The following is a 6,349-nucleotide window of genomic DNA, read 5'->3' as shown; positions in this document are numbered from 1 at the left end:
ACTTAATATACTAAAATTGGGTTTTTCCCCGATTAATGAAAGTGATGTGTCGATCTCTCATGACTCCGTTCTCCCTCCAAAATGAACTTTCCTATTCTCTATTCTAAATTATTTTATAAAAATATATTTATTATAATTTTATTATAATTAATATTTAATGAATAATACATAATTATACTAATTTAGAAACATATCTTTATTTTTAGAAAGTACTATTTTCATGTAATTAAAGCACTCTTCTCTCTTCTAAAATTATTTTTAGAAAAATATCTTTATTATAATTATATTACAATTTAGCATTTAATGAATAATGCATGATTATACTAATTTAGGTTATTTTAGAAAGTACTATTCTCATGTAATGAAAGCACTATTCTCTCTTCTAAAATTATTTTTAGAAAAATATCTTTATTATAATTATATTACAATTAGCATTTAATGAATAATGTATGATTATACCAATTTAGAAAAATATCTTTATTATAATTATATAAAATAATCTACTTAATATATTAAAATTGGATTTTCCCCCAACTAATGAAAGTAAGGTATCAATTTCTCATGAATTTATTTTCTTTTCAAAATAAAGGCACTATTCTCTCTTCTAAATTTATTTTAAAAAATATCTTTATTAGAATTATATAACAATTAGCATTTAATGAATAATGCATAATTATACTGATTTAAAAAAATCTTAATTATAATTATATAAAAAGTTAAACATAAATTTATAATTCTAATCGCTATAAATATGACACTAACGTTCATAGTGGTAAATTGATATTGTAATAATTAAATTTTAAAATTATTTTTGTACTACTAACGGTTATATATGGTATTTTTTGTGGTTAGTAAGTCTAAATATAAGAATCAAAGCATTTTTTTCTAATCTGTTATTTTTTTTGATTGGGCAATTATTTCTAAGGAGCTTTGTAGGTCAAGTTCAAGTCACATCTCCTCTACGTTTTCTATGTTTGTCCAAAAATATTGGAAGTGGAACATATAATGAGATCGAATTTCCTCAATTTAGGTTCAATTTTGAAAAATTTGTGCCAACCTTGAAGATGTAATTCAAAGATTGGTACTATATTTAAATTTTTTTTCTCTTAAGCTTTTGTATTAAAAATAATTTTATAACATATTGTATTTTTTTCAGAAACTACCGGTCTTTTGGTGCATTAATGCAATGCCATTGAAGAGAATAAAAGTCAATTTAATTTGACAATTTTAACAAGAAGGTAGTCTGAATTTGTACCGATTCTAAGTATTCGATCTTATGATGTTATTTCGGTTGGTTGTTACGATAATGACTCTAATCTATACGTATCTAAGGATTAGAATAGATTAAATATTATTTAAATAATTTAGTTCTAATATTGGTAGTTGATTAAATTAGTTTTAGAGAAATTTAAATTGTTGTCACAATTTATATATTATGACTATTCTTTATGGATATGTTATTTTTAAACTTTTTAATATGATTTTTTTTAAGTTTGTTTTCTTTTTTGATATATGTATCACTTTTTTTTGTATTTCAGATTAGTAATGCAATTATTAATAGAAATATAATTCATCAATAAATTAGAATGATTAAAAGTTTAATTAAGATTAACTAACATCTGTTTTGGACACAAGATTGATTAATTAAGATTAAGACGTGAAAAAGAAAAAAAGTCACAATACGTGGTTTTGCTTTCTTGCTAATATATAAAAATACGTGAAAGAAAAAAAATTAAAATATCACCATTTAAAAAAAATTGTTAATCATACATATGAAAAGAGATTGGAGAATATGCATGGATATAAAAAATAAAAAATTATTATTCGATTGTAGAATAAAAAATAATCATATATAATTATTCCGTGCACCAGAGAGCGTCTGGTGAAGAAAAGATAAGAAGGCGGCAGAGGCTTCGAGTTTGTTTCCTCTGGCGGGTAGCAGAGATGAAGAACAATAGCAGCGGTGAGTGGTGTTACAACCGTCAGTGAAGAAGGAGCAGCTGACAACAAATTGACGACACTGATGCAGAAATCCTATCGTCAGTGTTATGGAGGTAATTTCTTTAAAAAAGTTGAAATTTTTTTATATATTTTATAAAAAATGAAAAAAAAATTATTTATTTATGTTTTGCTTCTGTTTTGGCCGGAGGTTGAAGTTGGACTGGGTTAGGTTGGCAGAGGAGCTAATGGTGGTATGGCTGATTTGTAGTGATTACAACGGCACCCCTTCCAGCAGCTTCGAATAATCTTCAACTGCTTTATAATTGCAAATCATGTTTATGTTATGTCTATGTGATATTAGATGATTTTTATATTTTTTTAATTGTATCATATTGCAATTACAATTCCAGAATATGGAAAAGAAAGATAGTTAAAAAGAATAGTTAATGACCTTACTCAAATGACATTTGGGTATAGTAGAGATTATGCTGAAAAATTTCTTTCTATTTAGCTATCAAGTGGCATTCTATAAAGTGATCCATTTGAAATTAGTTGTCTAATAGTTATTTGCTCATTGAGGATATGTAAAAGATGGTTGCTGAAATTTTTGAATTGTTTGACAATAATATTAGTTACTTGACCAGAAAGAAATGGGTCAATTTATCAAACTTCGCCCAGAAAAAAGTCGTGCTGTAAGACCAAACTTAAAAAGGGAGGATTATGAGTAGCTGACTAATTGAGATGTTTTAACCAAACAAATATTATTGCATAAACTTAAGAGATGAAGCTTTTCTATTCTATGCATTATTATGCCTCATCAAGGTGCTGCAGCAATTAATACCTTCAGTTGGTTTATCAGGTTAGAATATGAGGAGAGCACAGTGGTGGAGCCATCTTCTATTGCATTCTTTTGCTCAAATTGGTCTTGACTCTGTCTCATACTCTTCTTTTGGGTCAAATTTTAGTTTAAAAATAAATTAGAGTTTTAAATGTTCAACTATTAAACTAAAATATGAAGACTCTTGCAGGGTTTCAATTGAAAGGCTTACAGCAGCTCAAGTTGCAGTGTAAGGCTTCTGTTCACTATGTATTTTGTAATTTTTTAAGTGCTTCCATTACTTTATGGTTTTTGTTACAAATTGATGCTAAAAGCTTGCAAGAAATTTGGCCTAATTTTACTATATTCAAATATTGTTAGTTAAGTTGAATCAAATAAGTATTGTGACACTTGGGAAATAATGAGAGAATGAAAGACCGAGAGGGGAGAGGGCCAGAATGGGTGGAAAACACCGGGAGGGGTAGAATTAGGCAAGTTAGTAGAGATATGAGGGGTTTGGAATCGAGAAGAGTACTGTCATTTAGAAAACGAATCGTTCTATATTTTTGTAGATCATCTTCCTGTAGATATATCAAAAAGGGAGTTGTACCACTTGTTCAACTGGACTGGACGTATAAATGATATATATCTCTCACGAAAATAAAAAAATGGTAATACTTACGTGTTTGCGTTCATCCGGTATACAACAAAGGGTGGAGCGTTGAAGGCTATTGCGAAGATGAATAGAACGAGGTTACGAGGGAAGGTTATTTTAGTCGGAGAAGCTAGGTATCGACGCACGAATGAAAGAGAGAATAGGAAGATAATTCATGAGGCGGGTGACGTCCAAAATATTGTCAAGATTCAAACTCAACATGAGGAAAGTACAAGAGTCGCGAGGAAGAATGTGGAAGAGACGAGGAAGGAAGGAAAAAAAGAGGATCCACATGGCAATGGGTAGACGAAGAAGATGGAAATTCCGGTGGCAAAAGAGAATCTGGACTGGTTACAGAGGAGTCTAATAGGCGGGACGACAAAGGCTATAGACTTTTCTTCTTTGAAGAATATGATTGGGAAGAATTTTTCTCAAGTTGTGCAAGTACGAAAACTAGGAGCGTACAAGGCACTAATGACTTTTGATAGTGTCTTGAGTGCAGAAGAAACTTACACGTTCAAAATGAACAACTTACTACAAATTTTCACAACGTATGGAGATGGGATGAGGAGGAGCGCAGTGAAACTCGAAGGGTATGGTTAGAGTGCTTTGGTGTTCCTCTGCATACATGGTCAGTGGAGACGTTCAGAATAATAGGAAGCCAATGGGGAGAAGTAATTGGATGTGACAAAGCCACAGAATCATGCCTCTCATTCAGTGTGATACGGGTGCAAATAGATACTTGTATCATGGACATCATCAACGAGTGAATTCACGTCACAATTGGTACTAGCGGATTCGATGTCCTGGTTAAAGAGGTTGGTCATGAGAGTTATGGAGTGGAGTGCAAGATTGAAGAGGTAGGTAATCCTTATCTCCCAAAAGCTTGCGAGATGAATGCTAGTAGTTCGAGCGCCATGGTACAATTGGAAAGTAGAGATCTGGGGGCTGAGTTGGTGATGGTGGTGCCAAGGGAGGAAGAAACGGATAAGGGTAGAGTAGTAATTTCAGAGGATATTTTAAATGAATAGAGTAATTGCAATTTAATTCAAATTCGTACAGCAAGGGAAACGGATGATCCTGTTTTAGATGGCAATGAGGATTTTATGGGATATAATGATTTGATGATTAATGATGCTGAATCAGAAAAAATAATTAGCTATAATTATAATAATGATGGGCTGAAGAATAAGGATTGTTGGAGAAAAAAAGAAACCCAAAGCAGGCTTCTTAGTAGGCCCAAAAAAGTTTATTGTAACAGGTGTACCAAAGGAGAGAGCTTGGACTTTTTTTCCTTAGTTGAAAGCCCAGATCATGCTAATATTCATGCTGATATGGCTATAGGAGGTGGGCTGGTGAATCCGAGTCAGGCGAGGGTTGACTGGGTCGAAGCTGCTCCGAGTCCTGGGTTATGCGCCGCGGTCATTATCAAGTTGAAGGGGAGATCTCAGGGTGTGATGCCGCAACAGATCAACGAAGCTTGGGAAAGCTCATAGCCAGCGAAGAGCGACGGACTAGTGGAGGAGATAGTGCCGTCGGGCCTGTAGCGGTGTATGCTGCCTGCGATCTTCAACTGGAGGTACGCCCTCCATTGGAGATTGTGTCTTCGTCAGGGTATCACTCAACGCCGGCGATGGCGGGGTTACGTTCTTCCATGGACGGCAATGTTCACATGGAAGCGGCGGTGCATTGTCTAGTGCCTCAGAAAAATGCTGCTGGTCTGAAAGTTGGTCCTGTTATAGGTGGAGATGACGCACCTGTAGACGGTTTAACTTTGAACGGTGAGGGGGTTGATAAAGGCAGTATCGGGGCTAGGAGTGCTAGGGACATTAGTGTTGAAAATCCGGGAAACAGTGATGCTAAGGATTTGGAACGGGAGGAACAGATGCTGGAAAATAGGAAGACGTGGGAGCTGGCTATTGAATCAGGAGCCGTGCAGTACAACGATGAAGATGATATCATGACAATTCTTCAAGAACAGAATGAGGCTTTAGCTCAGAAGAGGAGATTAGCAAAGCAGAAAGAAAAGGCACGAAGATACAGACCAAAAAATCTCAAAAAGGTGTGTAAAACAGTTTTAAAATAATTTTTAGTTCTTGAATTGTTAAGGGGTTAGGGGGTGTTGGAAAATTGAGTATGGTGAAAGAACTAAAAAAGAAGCAAAAGTAAATATGTTAGGATTGGTTGAAACTAAGATGTAAGTTGTGACTAAGTTTGATGTAGTGCGTATTTTGGGGAGCGATGCTGTAGGGTGGGAGTTTGTAGAGTCAGCAGGCACATTCGGGGGTCTGTTATCAATGTGGGATGACATGCAATTTAAAATAAATAATTGTAACAAAGGGAAAATATGGTTATGTGTTAAAGGAGTACTGTTAAAAATTGAGTTCAATTGTACGTTCTATTTAGTATATGGTGCTCATACTAAATTGGAGAAACTGGCTGTGTGGGAGGAACTGAGTTTTGTAGCTGGGTTAGGTCGAGGTCTGATATGTTATATGAGAGACTTTAATGAGGTTATACAGATTGAAGAGAGGAAAGGTCAGGATAGGTTACAGCATCGACAGAAGAGTTCAAGGATTGGGTTCAAGATATGCAGTTAGTGGACCTACCGTTGAATGATCGAAAATTTACTTGGTTCAGAGGCCATTCCTGTAGTCGTATTGATAGAGTTCTATTGAGTGTAAATTGGCTTGAAAAATTTTCGGAAATTCGATTAAAAGGTGGACCGAGAGTTATTTGGAATGTATGACTAGAGAGGAATAGGTGTATCTTTAATAACAAGGAAATCGGAGTGGAAGAGGTGTTTCTCAGATCTTTGACTAGCTACAAAGAATGGTGTAGTTTGGATCCTTTTGGTTGTTGATAGCATTGCCGGAAATAACACTAGGGATTGTTTTCAGATTTTGATTGGTTGTTTTTTATGTTTGAGACTTTGT

The sequence above is a fragment of the Arachis hypogaea genome, chromosome 11 (assembly GCF_003086295.3).
Source record: "Arachis hypogaea cultivar Tifrunner chromosome 11, arahy.Tifrunner.gnm2.J5K5, whole genome shotgun sequence".
NCBI lineage: Eukaryota > Viridiplantae > Streptophyta > Magnoliopsida > Fabales > Fabaceae > Arachis > Arachis hypogaea.
Note: the sequence above shows the minus strand (reverse complement) of the source record.